Source organism: Haliotis cracherodii, unplaced genomic scaffold, assembly GCF_022045235.1.
Source record: "Haliotis cracherodii isolate W230 unplaced genomic scaffold, xgHalCrac1.p SCAF_7, whole genome shotgun sequence".
Classification (NCBI taxonomy): Eukaryota; Metazoa; Mollusca; class Gastropoda; order Lepetellida; family Haliotidae; genus Haliotis; species Haliotis cracherodii.
The window spans coordinates 22,504,671-22,521,839 of record NW_027266330.1 but is presented as its reverse complement, the minus strand read 5'-3'; the positions used below and the strand labels follow the sequence as shown (position 1 = coordinate 22,521,839).

Here is a 17,169-nt window from a genome sequence, read left to right as displayed (position 1 = left end):
TGAGGGGTACGGTTGGCCCAGTCGTCTATGCGCCGCGATTCGCTGTGAAGAGTTGCGTCCCTTGGACACGCCAGGAACCTATGATTGTGGGTTCGAATCCCGGTTCGCCCCGATTATGTATCTAGGTTTGTCAGTACCATACCCATGCTCGTGGGTTTCACCGAAGTGGTAAACGTCTGAGACCTGCATCACTTCGGGCTTTCCTTCAACATTAAGCTGTGATATAACTGGTATACTGTTATAAGCGGCGTTAAACCCAACTCACTCACTGTAATGCTGACTATCAGAGAACCCATTCGACACCATGGCTATTTTAGGAAATATACAATGTCAACGCCAGACAATAATCAGTCTCAATTTTCTGCCGAAACGATTCCAGTGGGCGTAAAAGGTGTAATTGTGGTGAACATTCTATGAATGGATCTCTGAAAATCAATGATAGCAACAGGTGTTCACAAAAAGAGTAAACATGTTTTGCCGGTAGCATCCCCCAATGGTACAATTTGCATAAAAAGCATTTGCGTGTTCATTCAAGCTTTCAGCAATATACCAGCAATATCACGGCGGGGGACTCCAGAAATGGGCTTCACACATTATACTCATGTCGGGAATTGGACCCAGGTCTTCGGCGTGACGAGCGAACGCTTTAACGACTAAGCTACCCGACCGCCCCTGATACTGAATGAGTAAGGACTGAATTTATATATGTTAAAAATGGTACTTGTTGTTACCCCGTCTGGCACTCGTCATTAGGTGATACAACAAGGACTGGTCTGCTCTGGGTCAGTATACTGTGTCTGACTGGGGTATTCATGTTAAACTGCGACATGGTATCTCAATGGGCTAGCACTAGTACAAGCAGCCACACACACGCACACACACACACACACACACACACACACACACACACACACACACACACACACACAATGTACAGTTTATTTACAATTTGATAAAATATATAAATATTAAAATACACCATCACTTGTCAAGTTCACGAAACGATCATCGTGCAGCTGGAACTGGCGGAGATAAACACTGACTTTAACATTGTTGAGTGATTAGTCCGGACTGATGCCGATTTATAGTGCTAGCTCACTGAGATACCATGCCGCAGTTTAACATGAATACCCCACTCAGACACAGTATACTGACTCCGAGCCGACCAGTTCTTGTTTTAGCCCCCGAATGCCGAGCACCAGACAGGGTAACAACAAGTACCATCTTTTAACGTCTTTTGGTGTGACGCGGTCGGGGATCGAACCCCAGACCTTCCGCTCTCGGGGCGGACGCTGTACCACAAGACCACGAAGGCGGTCATATCAATGAAAAAACCGGGCACAGATCAAAAAGGTTTGCAACTCATAAACACTGGTTAAAAACCTGGTTTAATGTATATCCCCTAACGACTTGAAGTATCTTACTCTGCTCACAGATGGGAGATGCTCATTAATTAAATAGGTGAGACTCGGCAAAGACACTGGTCACACTAACCTGTCTGATAATCGGCACGTCTGGCAATTGGGGCATCTGACAACTGGGAGTAGACAAGCACTATTATCCAGTATGGTCTTCAGACAATTGTAAGAATCACACGCCCTATCGAGATCCTGTCTACAACCATGTTAAGATCACTAATCCTATCTAATATAATATCTTAATTTTTGTGATTAATTCATCAGGTTTACCGTTAATTATTGATCTGCGACCCTTATGTTCCAAGAATTGTTTATTATCATTAATCAAAGTGGGTAGCCCAAACAAACAACAGATGTTATGGAGAATTTTGGTTTGTTGCAAAGAAATATCTTGGCCAGGATGGTCATAATATTGTTGTTTTGTGTACATTAATCCAACCTTATGTCAGTGCGTGAGTGAGTTGGGTTTACCGCCGCTTTTAACAGTATTGCAGTTATATCACGGCGTGTCACCTTAATGTGGGAGGAAAGCCCGAAGTGATGCAGGTCTCAGACGTTTTCCTCTTCATTGAAACCCACGAGCACGGGTATGGTGCTGACAAACCTAAAAACATAATCGGGGCGAACCGGGATTCGAACCCACAATCAAAGGTTTCTGGCGTGCCTAAGGGACCCAACTCTGCACAGCGAATCGCGGCGCTTTAGACGACTAGGCCACCTGTGCCCCCAAACTTATGTTAACATATAAGCATGTATGTACATTAACTCAATACGGGTCATCGAATGAAAGTACCCTGAATTGTCGATGTAAAGATAAAAATACGCGCAGGAAGTGGAAAGGTGAACGGGTGAGAACTCTGTCTAATTTTCCTTAAGGGTTTCTAATAGACCCTATATGTCATTATGCAACATTATAGAGAAAGTATGTATTAACCACAACTCGAATCTCTTGACTCTGACGGTGGAATCAACGAACCTCAATGATTTCTCAATTTCACATTCAACATCTGTTCTCCAAGAGACCGCCTCCGTGGTCTAGTGGTAGAGCGTCCGCCCGGAGAGCGGAAGGTCCGGAGTTCGATCCCCGGCAGCGTCATACCCAAAGGCGTTAAAAGATGGTACTTATTACCCTGTCTGGTGCTCGGCATTAAAGGGCTAAAACAAGGACTGGTCGGCTCGGAGTATACTGTGTCTGAGTGGGATATTCATGTTAAACTGCGGCATGGTATCTCAGTGGGCTAGCACTATAAATCGGCATCAGACCGGACTAGTACAAGCAGCCACACACATTCTGTATTCTGTTGACAGGGGCAGGATAATCGCTATTATGCCGGTCACATCTCTGACTGGTCAGCTGTGACTATGGTTTGGACTTATTGTCGATTGCGGCCGTTGGACATCGTCTGGTCGAGGTGATTAGATTACAAATGACCATGTGGTGTACAGCCACGAAGATTCCAGAATCAGAACATGCGCCCATACGCAAACACAGCGGCATGCGCCATCATAAACGAATTACTACAGCCGTGATTGGCTTCAGCACAAGGTCAGATGGCTCTGGTGGAAGAGCGTAAGTAAACTACCGGGCGAAAGAAAGTACCAATTAGAAAGTAAGAATTGACCCAAAACTTACAAACCTTATCAAAACGTTGTTAGGCCTTATCAAAATGGTACATGATTATTATACCCCTATCTGCTATATAACCATCGATCTCTCACTATTCCTTTTTACTTTTTAGCCACGGAGGTGTTTACTTTCTTTTGCCCGGCACTTTACATCGGCCTCTGAGGCAGGCTTGTGATGGTCTTACGTGGCACCACACCAGCATGCACAAAGACGATGGTGTTAAACGTTATCGTGAATGAGTAAGTTAGTGATTTGGGTTCAGTGCAACTTTGGACAGTATTTCATTTGTATCATGAGTGTCTTCAAAAATCCCAAAGTATGGAATATTGTGAGAGCATTCTTGCGATCTCGCGATCTCGCGATCCCGCATTCTCGCGAGATTGCGAGATTTTACAACATGTCCAACTGTTGCATTCTCGCATTGACTATAAGTGCTATGTACCAAAAACACGAGAATGCGAGATCGTGTGTATGTCCCGTACAGTATTCCATAACAAAGTGATGTATTTTTGTGTGAAACTAACGAGCAGGGGAATGGTGCTGATAAACACACTGGATGAATGCGGCAGTCGAATAATATTGACACAGACGTATTTTGTTACAAAAGCGTTGACATAATTACATAACCGTTCAAGGTTACAAAATCATAAGTAAAAACTAAAATAAAAAGCAACTTTTTGTGTGTATATTTTAAGAAGCTCAATGTTTCAATATGCGTTGCATGTTTTCAGTCTAGTTATAGATTTGTACTAGGTGTTCTGTGTTGTGCGACGTCGTGATATTACGTCTACTGGTCAAAGTGTCGTTAAACCCAACCTATTCGCTCACCTACTCTTTAGCACTGAACCCATGTTATGGATATAACTGGGATCAATACAGTTCAAAGCGGTGTTGATCCCAGTCTTTTCAATCACCCGGTTTGTGGAACTGATACAATGTATCTGCGTACTTCAGAGTATAACAAACTGCCAAGCAGCTTCGCAATAAGTTAAGCAGGCAAATAACATCGTTTTGGACCGGCTTTAATCAAATTTACTGGGACTGCCAAATGGCTCGAGTCTTGTGTCCCTTTAATCTTCACCAACTATTCCAACCACGGTAAGAAGAAGCTGAAAAAGAGAGAAAAAACAAATTCCTTGAGCACCTGCGACTTTGACAGATGTTGTCTCGACAGAAACTCGGTGATAATCGCTGACATGAGGAAGGAAGTGGGTTGGTAGATGGATGGTACCAATTGCCAGCATGTTCTTTTAGATCATCATGGCAGAGACAAAAACCATCCCATGAAGGCTCATCAATACAAGAAAGTATAAATTGAGAACTTTAACAATGATCACTGCAAAGGGCATTTTGTCTATCTACTGTAACTTTTGCGGTTCCATTCGGCTTATTCCTCTACATACATAATAGTGAGTGAGTGAGTGAGTGAGTGAGTGAGTGAGTGATGGAGGGAGGGGTGACGTCCAACGTTATACATGACGTTAGTCTTGACCTAGACGTGATGGTGGCCGACACTCGTGATTAGAAGTACGGATATAATTTTGCATGTTTGGTTATGTTGCCTCAACATTGCCATAGAGTGAGTGAGTTGTATTTTACGCTGCTTTTGGCAATATTCCAGCAAAATCGCGACGTGGAACACCAGAAATAGGCTTCACACAATGTACAAATGTAGGGAATCGAACCCGGGTCTTCGGCGCGACGAGCGAACGCTTTTACCACTAGGCTACCCTACCGTCCCCGCAGCAATAGAACATCCCTGTAGACCGTTTAACGCAAGATTCTGTCGCATATCATTGCAGCAGCATCTTTTTGGTGACAGGTTTTCTGTTGCGAAAAGACCGCCTTCGTGGTCTAGTGGTAGAGCGTCCACCCGGAGAGCGGAAGGTCTGGGGTTCGATCCCCGGTCGCGTCATAGCAAAAGACGTTAAAAGATGGTACTTGTTGTTACCCTGTCTGGCGCTCGGCTTTCAGGCGCTAAAACAAGCACTGTCGGCTCTGAGCCAGTATACTGTGTCTGAGTGGTGACCAATTAACGAACACATAAGACATTATTCCAGTTGAGGAAAGAGCACAGGGATGAAAATATGCATATGGAACGATACTGATATTACGTAATGACATCACTGCAGGATGGGCACATCAATATATTATCTCTAACGGTCTTTAGAGGGGACCACATCGATAAACGTGTTCTATTGAATATGTGCCAGTTGCCTTAACCATTATCGTTAACCATGTAACTAAATCATGGTTCTCATATCGCTCGAAAGGCATTCAATTGACCTGGGGCACATCGTATTACATTATCATTATTACATAAGGTTGAAGACGAACGTAATTACTGGTTAATGTTAGTGTACCTGAACACACACAAGACGTTGGACAGTATACATTACTGTAATGTGTCCCAGTACATTTGCAATGTTCTGTGAAGATCAGGGTTAGTATTCGCTGTGCAGAGTTGCGTCCCTTGGGCACGCCAGAAACCTATGATTGTGGGTTCGAATCCCGGTTCGCCCCGATTATGTTTCTAGGTTTGTCAGCACCATACCCGTGCTCGTGGGTTTCTTCGAAGTGGTAAACGTCTGAGACCTGCATCTCTTAGGGCTTTCCTCCCACATTAAGCTGACACGCCATGATATAACTGGAATACTGTTAAAAGTGGCGGTAAACTCAACTCACTCACTCACCCAGCGAAATTGTGCGGACTAACATTGTTCAGAATCAACGGTACCGAGAAAAATCATTGTGCGTTCCATAGACGTTCCAGGCAGTAAAGGTGAGGTTTCCGGATGATTCAGGTCCTGACTAACAGGGTTTCAATGTGTCAACTGTCCAGCAAAATCCAAATTCAAAGACAGATCCCAGAAGACCAACGACACAAGTAATCCATGTTGAATTGATTGTTTGTTTGTTTATTTGTTTTGTTATTTAACGCCGCACTCGGCAATATATAAGCTATATGACGTCGGTTTGTAAATAATCGAGTGTGGACTAGACAATCCAGTGATTGCCATCATCAGCATCGATGCACGCAATCTGATACGATGACATGCATCAACCAAGTCAGCGAGCCTGACCACCCGATCCCGTTAGCCATTGGTTAAATCGACTAATCTTGTGCTTTGAAAGCGAATTATCTTTAATCAGAAACCCAAACTGACGTGGAATAAAACAAGTATATCTGAAGATCTTTCAATTATACACTTTCCCAACTGCTATGACCTGCCACCAAAACCAAGGTCTTCTAAATGAAATCCGCCCCATGGAGATATTGCGAACACCGACTAATCTCCATCCCCACCATAGCTCCGAAAACCCCATGTCACAGGAAATTATTTCTAATCAGGACTGATGAGACGGTACAGATCGAACCATCCTAGCTTCTCACTAGACAGCAATCAGCACAGATGCCTGCATCAATGCTTGAATTGGGAAGTAATCAGAGGTAGGTTATCATACAGAGGATGCTTCTTTGTCAAATGGTACAAAATTGGCAAGATACCCCCAGAGAACGTCAACTAAATAGCCTCTTCTGTTGCTGGAGCGTCTGTGCCTATCGACGTATATATGTGTTGTCTGAACCTTTGGATGCCGTAAATATATCATCGCTGTAGAGGCACTGGGACCCCAATCAGGCATCATTCAGACTTTGTCAATACATTGGAAGAGGCATATTGTGTTATATAAATAAAACTTTGGAATCTTGGGACTGATACTGTGGTTGAATTACTTTATATCGTGGCGATTGAATGTTGATGAAGTATCTCTATCAACCATTTGGAGATTTCATATGTTGCAGTAAAAAATACATAATCAGCATATTTTCAGCATAGAAAAGTGCTTGTTAATGACCGTAAAAAATACCGTCAATTCTATGAATTTATCGACATTCAACTTTGTATGCATTACAAGAAACAGAAGCACACAAACAAAAGTAAAAAGAATACAATAAAATACAAATTACTGCTACATGTCAACTCGTCCGCATTTGATTACATTATGGCAATAATGTGTGTGTGTGTGTGTGTGTGTGTGTGTGTGTGTGTGTATGTGTGTGTGTGTGTGTGTGTGTGTGTGTGTGTGTGTGTGTGTGTGTGTGTGTGTGTGTGTGTGTGTGTTTACTTGTCCGGGTTCCAAAGTCTTTGTCAACTGAGATTGCTACAGTGTAACATGGATACCCAAGACATAGTACACTGTCTCGGAGCCTACGATTCCTTAATTTATCCTGTTGTTACCGAGCGTCAGTCAGGGTAACAACAAGTCCTGTTATTTAATGTCTATTCGTATGACGCGACAGGGAATCGAATCCCCAACCTACGGCAACCTTCCTGGGCGATCGATAATGTCTCCAAGTAACCATCACCCCATTTAATAAGTGAATCTTTCACATGATTGGAATTGGGGCTGGACACAGAGCATACCCTAAACTTTGGAGGACTCCCTTCGGGAATGAAACAAGCGATCGTGGCCGGGTTCGAATCCCAGACTCATCCTGCTTATATTTCTAGGTTTGTACTTACGTTTGGCTTTCCTCACACATCTTGCTGAAATCCTGTTCAAAGCAACGTTACACCAAAGCCACTGACTCACCGTTATGCTAGGTGTTGTATTCCTGACGTTTCTGGGGCGGTCGGGTAGCCTAGTGGTTAAAGCGTTCGCTCGTCGCGCCGAAGACCCGGGTTCGATTCCTGACATGGGTACAATGTGTGAAGCCCATTTCTGGTGTCCCCCGCCGTGATATTGCTGGAATATTGCTAAAAGCGGCGTAAAACCATACTCACTCACTCCTGACGTTTCTGAACGACGGTAAGTCGGGTGGAGAGGAAGCACACACTTGGTTTGTAAAATGTCCAATGGACAATATCCCATGCACACTAATCGGATACATCCACAGTGAGATCAGGCTAATTATGTCATCAAATCCGTACAACATGGAGGTTGATCATGGCGTCATGTGGAAGACATGTGGAGGACATTTCTAACTTTGACGCATCACTACTTCTTGCTGGGACGGTCGGGTAGCCTAGTGGTTAAAGCGTTCGCTCGTCACGCCGAAGACCCGGGTTCGAATCCCGACATGGGTACAACGTGTGAAGCCCATTTCTGGTGTCCCCCGCCGTGATATTGCTGGAATATTGCTAAAAGCGGCGTAAAACCATACTCACTCACTCACTACTTCTTGCTCGTGTCTCATAACCACATGCTTAGGCTATAGTCGGAATCGCACAATGTGAATATGTTTTTTGATTATGGAAATGTTTTTTGTCGATTTTATTTTACCGACCCAGACTCGATTATTTACAAACTGTCGTGCTAGAGCGGGATTGTGCTGACAAGAACGTATAGACTTCACTCATAGCAAAAGATAGGACAACTATCACATGTACTGTAAGCGAAGAGTAATACATTAGATAAAAGGCTAAAGACGCAAGCAAGCCAAACCAATTAAAACCGGTTTGTCCCCTAGGTTACACAGAGACTTGAACAACTATATAGTTGGGAGTATAGTTAGATTCAGACAAATTCAGGCCCCTCTCAATGCCTGAGGTAACCTCAATCCCAAACACAGATCTTTATCTGAATGCGAAAGTCAGAGCTCATAATTTGTCCACCGCATTCAAAGGCGCTGGGTCACCGACTGACAAGCAGTTCCAATCCCATTTTTCTAATTATCGACTAGCTGGCTCTTGATAAATGCGAGTAATTTTATTTGCAGCCATTTCCTTACCTCCAGTGGCCGACAGCTCTCTGTTCAATTCTAACATACCGTTCCCAAATTCCGTCTCATCTAAATCTTTGTCAGGCTTTGGGATGATTCAATCTGTCTGATCTGTAGAAAGAAGGAAGATCGACATTAGGACAAGTTAAATTTAGGGAAAATCGAATTATAGAGGACTGTTTTTTCTGTTCTCCTAATTGAAGTGGTTTTGCGGTCAATCTGACTGTACATGTCGAAAGTCATAGAAACACCAAGGACTGCTTTCTTACGTTGAAAGGAGACAGATTTTACCGAGAAGATTCTCTGTGATGACTGACATTATTAATTTTATCATCATCGATTCAACCAGTTTTATGTTCAAAATGGAACGTTACTAATGCAGCGTTAAATTGGAGTAGATATGACCGTTACATTATAGGTTTTGTACACGATAGCCTATCCAAGCCCAATTTTTTTTAAATTTTCAAATGCAATCATTTTGAGTGTTGTAAAACCATGAAAGGAGAAATCGCCGCTTTCTTATTTCACGAAGAAAAACAGTTTGACTTCCATTTCCAAATTAGCTACGACTAACATGCCCTGACAGTTTGACGGGAAATTGATACAGATGAAATTTTAAAACATGTCGTTGGTAATGCACCTTGTATTTGGGTAATGTAGAAACATCAGCTCTGCCTGCAATACCAACGTTAGTCCTGCCCCTTGAACTACAATGACGTCAATAGTCTTGCTCTTTAAACTTTGATATTAAGGTAATGTCAGTGACGTGCGTAATATGATATAAATATTTGTTTTGGGCGTAGCGTCGGCGCATTGGAGGATTTTGGAGGATTGGCAATCATGTACCCATGCAAAAATATTTGATTAATAACGTACACACTCTTGCTTTAAACATGATACACATTTATAATGGATGTTCGTAGAGTGTGAGAGTGAATCGGTAGATTTGTGTGGCGGCTAGCAATAATAATAATAATAATAGTAATTATAATAATATTAATAGGGAGAGTACCCGTCTTAGCTACTAGGAATACAGCCCTTCTGACAATCCGTGTAATGCAGAAGGCTGCAGTGTTGGGGAGTCTTCACATACTCCGAAAAGCTATGGGTGTTTTTTTGACAAGGCAGCGCTTTCTGGGAGAAGTCCCATTCGCTGTCTGGGCTGCGTGTCATCATCATCATCATCATCATCATCATCATCATCATCATAATAATGCTTGTGCTTGTGTTTTTTACACAGAGAGGCGTTTGGAGAGTGCGTCATGGAAAATGATAAAGTCTTTGGAATAGTCACGTATACAGCCTCAAACCTATCCAAGCAAACAGACATGATCTTGTCCTTTTTCGTAAATCCAATGATACCATTTATATTATTGAATTTTCTGTCCCTCTTGATACTAATGTGATTGAAAAGATTCAGGAAGAGCATGGCAAATATGAGGACCTCGTTTTCGATTTTGTCACACTTCCATCCCAATACCAAGTTGTCCGACTCCCCATTGTTCTCGGTGCCTTAGGTTTGGTACATGTACCTCTCATTCTGTTGACTGACACTGGGAGAGTACCCGGGATTGCTGCCAGAAATACAGCCTGACAATCTGGGTACTGCAGAAGGCTGCAGTGTTGGGGAGTCTTCACATGAACCTAACCAGCCTGACTGTTGCCAAGATCACCCAAACCCTCATTGCTAAATTTATTTATTCTTAATCTGTAAATAATAATAATAATAATAATAATAATAATAATGACAACGACGACAACGATGGTGATTATGATGACGATGATGATAATGATAATGATGATGATGATATATAGATTACCATATCACGATGGCTGATAATAGTTGGATGACTCTAATAATGAATGAGATAATGTGTGAGTGAGTTGGGTTTTACGCCGCTTTTAACAGTTTTCCAGTTATATCACAGCGTGTCATCTTGATGTGGGAGGAAAGCCCGAAGTGATGCAGGTCTTATACGTTTACCACTTCGGTGAAACCCACGAGCACGGGTATGGTACTGACAAACCTAAAAACATCATCGGGGCGAACCCACAATCATCGGTTACTGGCGTGTCCAAGGGACGCAACTTTGCGCAGCGAATTGTAGCGCTCTTAGACGACTGGGGCACCGTGCCCCCATGAATGAGATAGACATGAGTATTAAAAATAATTAATAATAAGATAAAATATTGAAGATCGACAATGATTCAAATATGCCCCCAATGTGGACTCCCCACAAAGGAACGGTGCATACAAATTGCATATCCATCCCTCTGGGGAGTGTGCAATTCGGTGTTCGACACTGTGGCAGTATGGCTACAAGTGACCAGGGCTGAGTGTCCTTGCATCCAGGCCTTCACTCATGCCTGTGCTATCAATACTCAGCAGGCCAAATGCCCACCTGATCCCGCGTACACAGGGGGATACGAGGAACCTATTCTGCCCTCTATCCTCGTGAGGATACACGATGAAGGAAGATCATTCAGCGAAGAAACTTGCTACACCATTGAAACAGATCGATCCGATAAGGCACACCTCTTCGACGGATGGCGCAGAGTAAACACGGCCCATATAGAGATCAGTATACTCCCCAGGGAGCTGGGAATGAACTTCGAGTGCACACTGATCCATTGACTCGAATAATAATTTAACTATGACCTTCCACTGAGTTGACTTTGGCGCATTATAAATGAACTTATAAGTGAGTGAGTATGGTTTTACGCCGCTTTTAGCAATATTCCAGCAATATCACGGCGAGGGACACCAGGAATGGGCTTCACACATTGTACCCATGTCGGGAATCGAACCCGGGTCTTCGGCGTGACGAGCGAACGCTTCACCCACTAGGCAACCCGACCACCCAAAATGAACTCAGTAACAGACACCTCATGTCAGATAAAACAACAACGTTATTTCAGATTAGAATTCAATGGTCTGGAAATAGCCTATATAAGAGACATATTTTATAAATCTACATATGCTGTAACCCCTCCAGTTGATATTTGCATCATAGTATAGTATTAGTATTACTTTGAAGAACTTTAAGAAGCTAGAAACCAGTAAACAAAAGCAACGTTTACACTCGGTGTACATGTACGCGGAACTATAGATGTGGAAACAAACTCTGCTTCTTGTGAGACGTCTAATACAATATTTTGCCCCTTATCTTTAAAAATGCAATTCATTCGTCACATACCTGTCCTTGGCATACAGAGATATCTGTCCTTGTTAATTGCATATGTCATTCATATATATATATATATATATATATATATATATATATATATATATATATATATATATATATATATATATATATATATATATATATATATTATCTAAAGTCTTATTGTGACATCACAAAGTTTGATTGCACTACGACGTCATACTTTGTTAGAGGGCACTATGACGTCAAAACAGCGTAACGGTATAACTGTACTCTTGAAAATCACATGCGTGCTACCGCTTGAGTAAATTATAAAGCTCATCTTTGGACTTTTCTCTCGGAGTCGCTTGTCCATTTCCTTGTGACAATCACAGCTTCACCAGCATGGCCACGGAGTGACCTTCCCGGTAGAGATATCGTCAAGACAGGATCACGCCTTAAGCCTAATTAATCCCCCGTTATTGATTGCCTTATGGTCATTGCATTGTTATGTGCATTTCGCGATTGCCTGGTGATTCACGGTCAAGTGATATCAGTTTCAGTGACGTTCGGATCTGTGTGAATGGCAACACGATAGAGCTAGCTGAGTGGTCATCTGGATGTCCTTCGTATGTACTGGTGCGTTATCACAGGGATGATGGCTGGTAGTTCGCAGACCTTCAGCATGTAGAATGTTCATCAAAGGCTGTTCTACTAAAGAGATTAAGTTCCAGTCATGAATGCAGTATGAAAAGAGAGAAATATATAAATTTATTAATGAGGAAGGGAATTTATGGATGTCATCTTCTTTATTATGAGGAACACAACGTTTCGGAGTATATGCTTATTCCTTCACCACCTGTCAAATTCTTTATTATGAGGAACACAACGTTTCGGAGTATATGCTTATTCCTTCACCACCTGTCAAATTCTTTATTATGAGGAACACAACGTTTCGGAATATATGCTTATTCCTTCGTCACCTGTCAAATTCTTTATTATGAGGAACACAAAGTTTCGGAGTATATTCTTACTCCTTCATCAGGTGAATGAATGCCATGAGGCAGAGAGCATATATATGTACATGGAAGAACAACAAATCTAATAAGATTAGACAAGATGGAAACTTTTCAAGGGAAGCCATCAGAAAATTGGCATCCATAAATTCGCTTCCTCGTGTGTATCACTTCCAAATGCCTATCAAAGACATATTTATTAATGGTTCATGTTATTGTACGGCAATGTGAACGAATATATTTTGACCTCACAGTCAGCATATGCGGACTATAGTTTGGTGGCCTGTACATAATCGACTTTGGACCAGGAAAACCAGTTGTTGATAGCATGAGCTCAGAACCAATATCCATTGGCATGGTATCTCAGTGAGCTAGAACTATAAATCGGCATCAGTCCGGACTAGTACAAACACACACACAAACACACACACACACAAACACACAGACGTACACATGTCGCTATATAAGTTGACGCGACGTTAAACCCAATTTCACCTTACCTCACAATAGGATTCGAACCCACAATAAGTTGTGTGTGAGTATGATGTCATGGCGCTTTCAGCAAATCCAGACATCAGGGAAGAAGGTTCAAAGAATACACTTCACATATTGTAACCGTTTTGATTTACCAATGGGCTTCTCGATCGCCTCTTACCAGTTGAGGGGGTTATCTTGAAACTTAGAAACTTTATTTTGTCGTTTTAAACCTCGGTGATAAGACAACATGGCCAATAGATTTCACATCAGAGCCTGTGCGAGGCCAGATTTATCTATTACTGATTCCCATTAACTCTACAACACTCAAGCCAATCTCGGCACACCGCGCCATTACACAACGCCAAAGCATCCTTGACAAAATCCATCTGTGACTTCAAGAGAGATATATGACTGTTAATTAAGACTAAAGAACTCCGTGAAGGTTATGTTTAATCAAGTATCGGTCCTCTCCTATGTATTTGCTCTACGGTATCCATCTAGACATCCAATTTAGGCTTTGGAAAAAGTAAATCACTGAGACATAATCCGAGTGTAGAAATAACTTCAGAGAGGTCTTCAAGAACAAAGTGTGGACGGGCTAAAGCTAAATTCCACTCGAAATGACCTTTTCATCTTCAATTATTCTGGTTGATAGAGCAAAGCATGTATTTCACATAGGCACCAGGAACCGACGGTATAATTGACCGGAGATGGCGATGTCTGATGTTGGAATAATATAATATAGCCCGCTTGGAGAAGCCTGTTTTCAAATAGATGGCTTGTCAATTTCAATTACGGTTTATATATACATACTGCCCGTCTTCATGAACGACAATCCAGCACGGTGACTCCCGCTGGTCTCGAAACATCACCGTGCAGACTTGAGTGAAGATGTGCACGGCGCGTCTCACGGTAGATTATGCATTTGCGTTGTCAGCGTACAGGCGAACACGTCAGGGACGTCATAACGGTATATCTCTCCGCATAATTTCATTCTGTGTTATCATTTATTCAGTTCATATAAAGCCATTGACGTAAAGTCCCCACATCAAAGTGCCCTGGTAGAGGGGCTCATGTTATGTACAGTAAACTACGGTTATAACGAGCTCAAAGGGACTACTTATTTTAGTTCGTTATAACCGTAGATCGTTATAAGCATATATGTGGCATAACTACAACAAATAGTTGGGACCCAAATAGAAAGTTCGTTATATCCGTCAGTTCGTTATAAGCGTGTTCGTTATAACCGTAGTCTACTGTAATGTAAACATGTTTACCTTTGTCTACTTTACATGTTATACCAAGTAGCTGTAATAAGGGTACCCGGTAGAAACGTTGGAATTTCATCCTCACTAAGACATCTATTAGTTCTTTGTAACAACCTTTTATTAATTATTCCACGTGTGTTGGCGATAGATACCATGTTGCTACTGGTAACAAAGTATAATGTACAGTAGGGAAGCTAGATATGTCTTTTAACTCCATGGGATAAACACACCAATTTTAATATGACAGAATGTATACGTGTATATGCAACTTCATGTCTGTGCATGGAGGACTGTAGTCACTAAATATAACAAAAAGGTTGGTAAGTTGGTTTTTGGTCTTCTCTGCAAAGGGGGTACGGGGGGACCAGTCGGCTTATGCACCGTAATTCGCTCTGCAGAGTTGTGTCCCTTGGTTACGCCACAAACCTAAGATTGTGGGTTCAAATCACTGGCCCCGATCATGTTTCTAGGTTTGTCAGCACCATGCCCGTGCTCGTTGGTTTCACCAAAGTGGTAAACATCTGAGACCTGTATCACTTCGTCCTTTCCTCCTTCACTCACTCACTCACTCACTCACTCGCTGACACTCATACTTCAATGTGCACTATGAACATAGGTCGCATGAAAGGATTCGTTGGTGTGTTGTGATCATTCTTCAGATGTTTCCGTAAGATGTGAAGGTTGAAACAGATGAATCCTCCTTCTCGTCATTCCCATTAATCTCTGGTGTCCCCCGACGTGATATTGTTGGAATATTGCTAAAAGCGGCGTAAAACCATACTCACTCACTCAATCCAATTCAGATCTATCACGCAGTCCCAAAGAAGAATGTGAATTAAACACTTTGGTTAAATACGAATTCCGCTTTCGACTCAAAACCTCTCACAATACCCGGATGATGCTGTTCATTGTTGATGCTGCTACCACACGTCAAACCAATTGAGACAGCTGGCCAGGGCACACATTACACAATTCCCATGGGTTACACGACCCTCCACAAGTCCATCTTCACTGAAGGCTCCATGTTCCACATGTTTGCCCGTCTGTTTGAGAGAAATCCTCAGTAAAAAGTCCCGGAATTTGACACGCGATAAATCATTGGCAAACGCCAAAAAATGACACAAATATTTACACCATGTTCGGGTCTTGACGCCCATTTTGCGAATAAACGTAGGGTCTTTTTCGCCAAACAGATTCATCACCGTTCAAGTCCTACACACTTCTCAACGTGGCACGCCAAACGGACCATTTTTGCCCCGTCTGTGTACACGTTCAAGCGCATCAATTATAGGTGTTTAGGCAATTTGTTGCCCGTGATATTGAAAGCAGGGATAAATTTGTTCAGCGGATTGTGCGGCTGTCTGTTTACGTACACCGGCTGGCGATTGTTCCTGAACCACAATTAATCTGTTAGTGTGGAACATAATCAATAGGAAGGGTGTTTGCAGGAGATGGTGTCTGTTCACTGTGTGATAAATTACAACCGACAGTGCAAGATTTTATATTGCCTCGTAAATAAAGACTTTACAAAAGAGTTGTGCTTCAGCGTAAATAATGGCAGTTATAAAGCATCAATTAAGTCATGGCTTCTGCTGAGAAGTATTTTACTAATGAATTTGTAAACATGTATGGAATCTATTCTTGGAAAATAGATACTTAATGAGCTCTTAATTATTAACCTGTGCACGAGCAAACACTGTAAATTCGTGTGTGATATCTGCATCTACCGAAAGTGGGAAGGTAAGAGAGGGGAGCCAAATTTGAAACAGGGAGCAGGGAAAAGGGGTTTGTTGGGGAGTGGTGGGTGAGTGAGTGGGGTGTTTTACGCTTTAAGTTTTCAGTTATAGCTGATCCTGGCGCTAAAATAACGTCTCTCTGCAGAGCGAATTCCGGTAGCTTAGATGACACGTGGATTGGTAAAGGGGCCGTTAACGAATATGGGATTACTTGTAGACACAGTCGAATCTCGTCTCGTGGAAATCGGATAATAATAATAATAATAATAATAATAATAATAATAATAATAATTATAATAATTATAATAATGATAACAACAACAACGACGACGACGACGACGACGGCGATGATGATGATGATGATGATGATGATGATGACGACGACGACGACGACGACGACGACGACGACGACGATGATGATATTAATAATAAGCCACCAGTGAAAAAAACCTTGGGATGATACAACCCAAGGTGCCTGTGAGGTGCTGGAAGGTTAATAGTCATATTACCATTTCATCCTACCGGGTACCCATTAACTGCTGGGAGAACAGACTCATATTTCGAACAAAATCCCTTACCCAAGTAGATACCACATGTCCTACGTGTGATCAATGTTGGGCAGGACCTAGAAACTCTCAAGGTTCAAGCTACCAAACACGGTCACCCTTCCAAAGGGTGGATTGCCTGATGTGTGTACCCTGTGGGCGCTACACAGGTCCAGGTACGTGCACAGAACGGGCACGTCGATACGTTTGT

The 17,169-nt window shown here is 42.3% G+C and overlaps 1 protein-coding gene across 1 annotated transcript in view; it reads right to left on the bottom strand.

Annotated features, from left to right (window-relative positions):
* Positions 1-17,169, bottom strand: part of LOC139447772 (uncharacterized) — a 120,140-nt gene that overhangs the window by 63,286 nt on the left and 39,685 nt on the right. Inside the window, exon 2 of the mRNA XM_071229267.1 lies at positions 8,780-8,881. The gene's annotated coding sequence lies outside the window, so the exon portion shown is untranslated. The remainder of the gene's footprint in view (positions 1-8,779; positions 8,882-17,169) is intronic.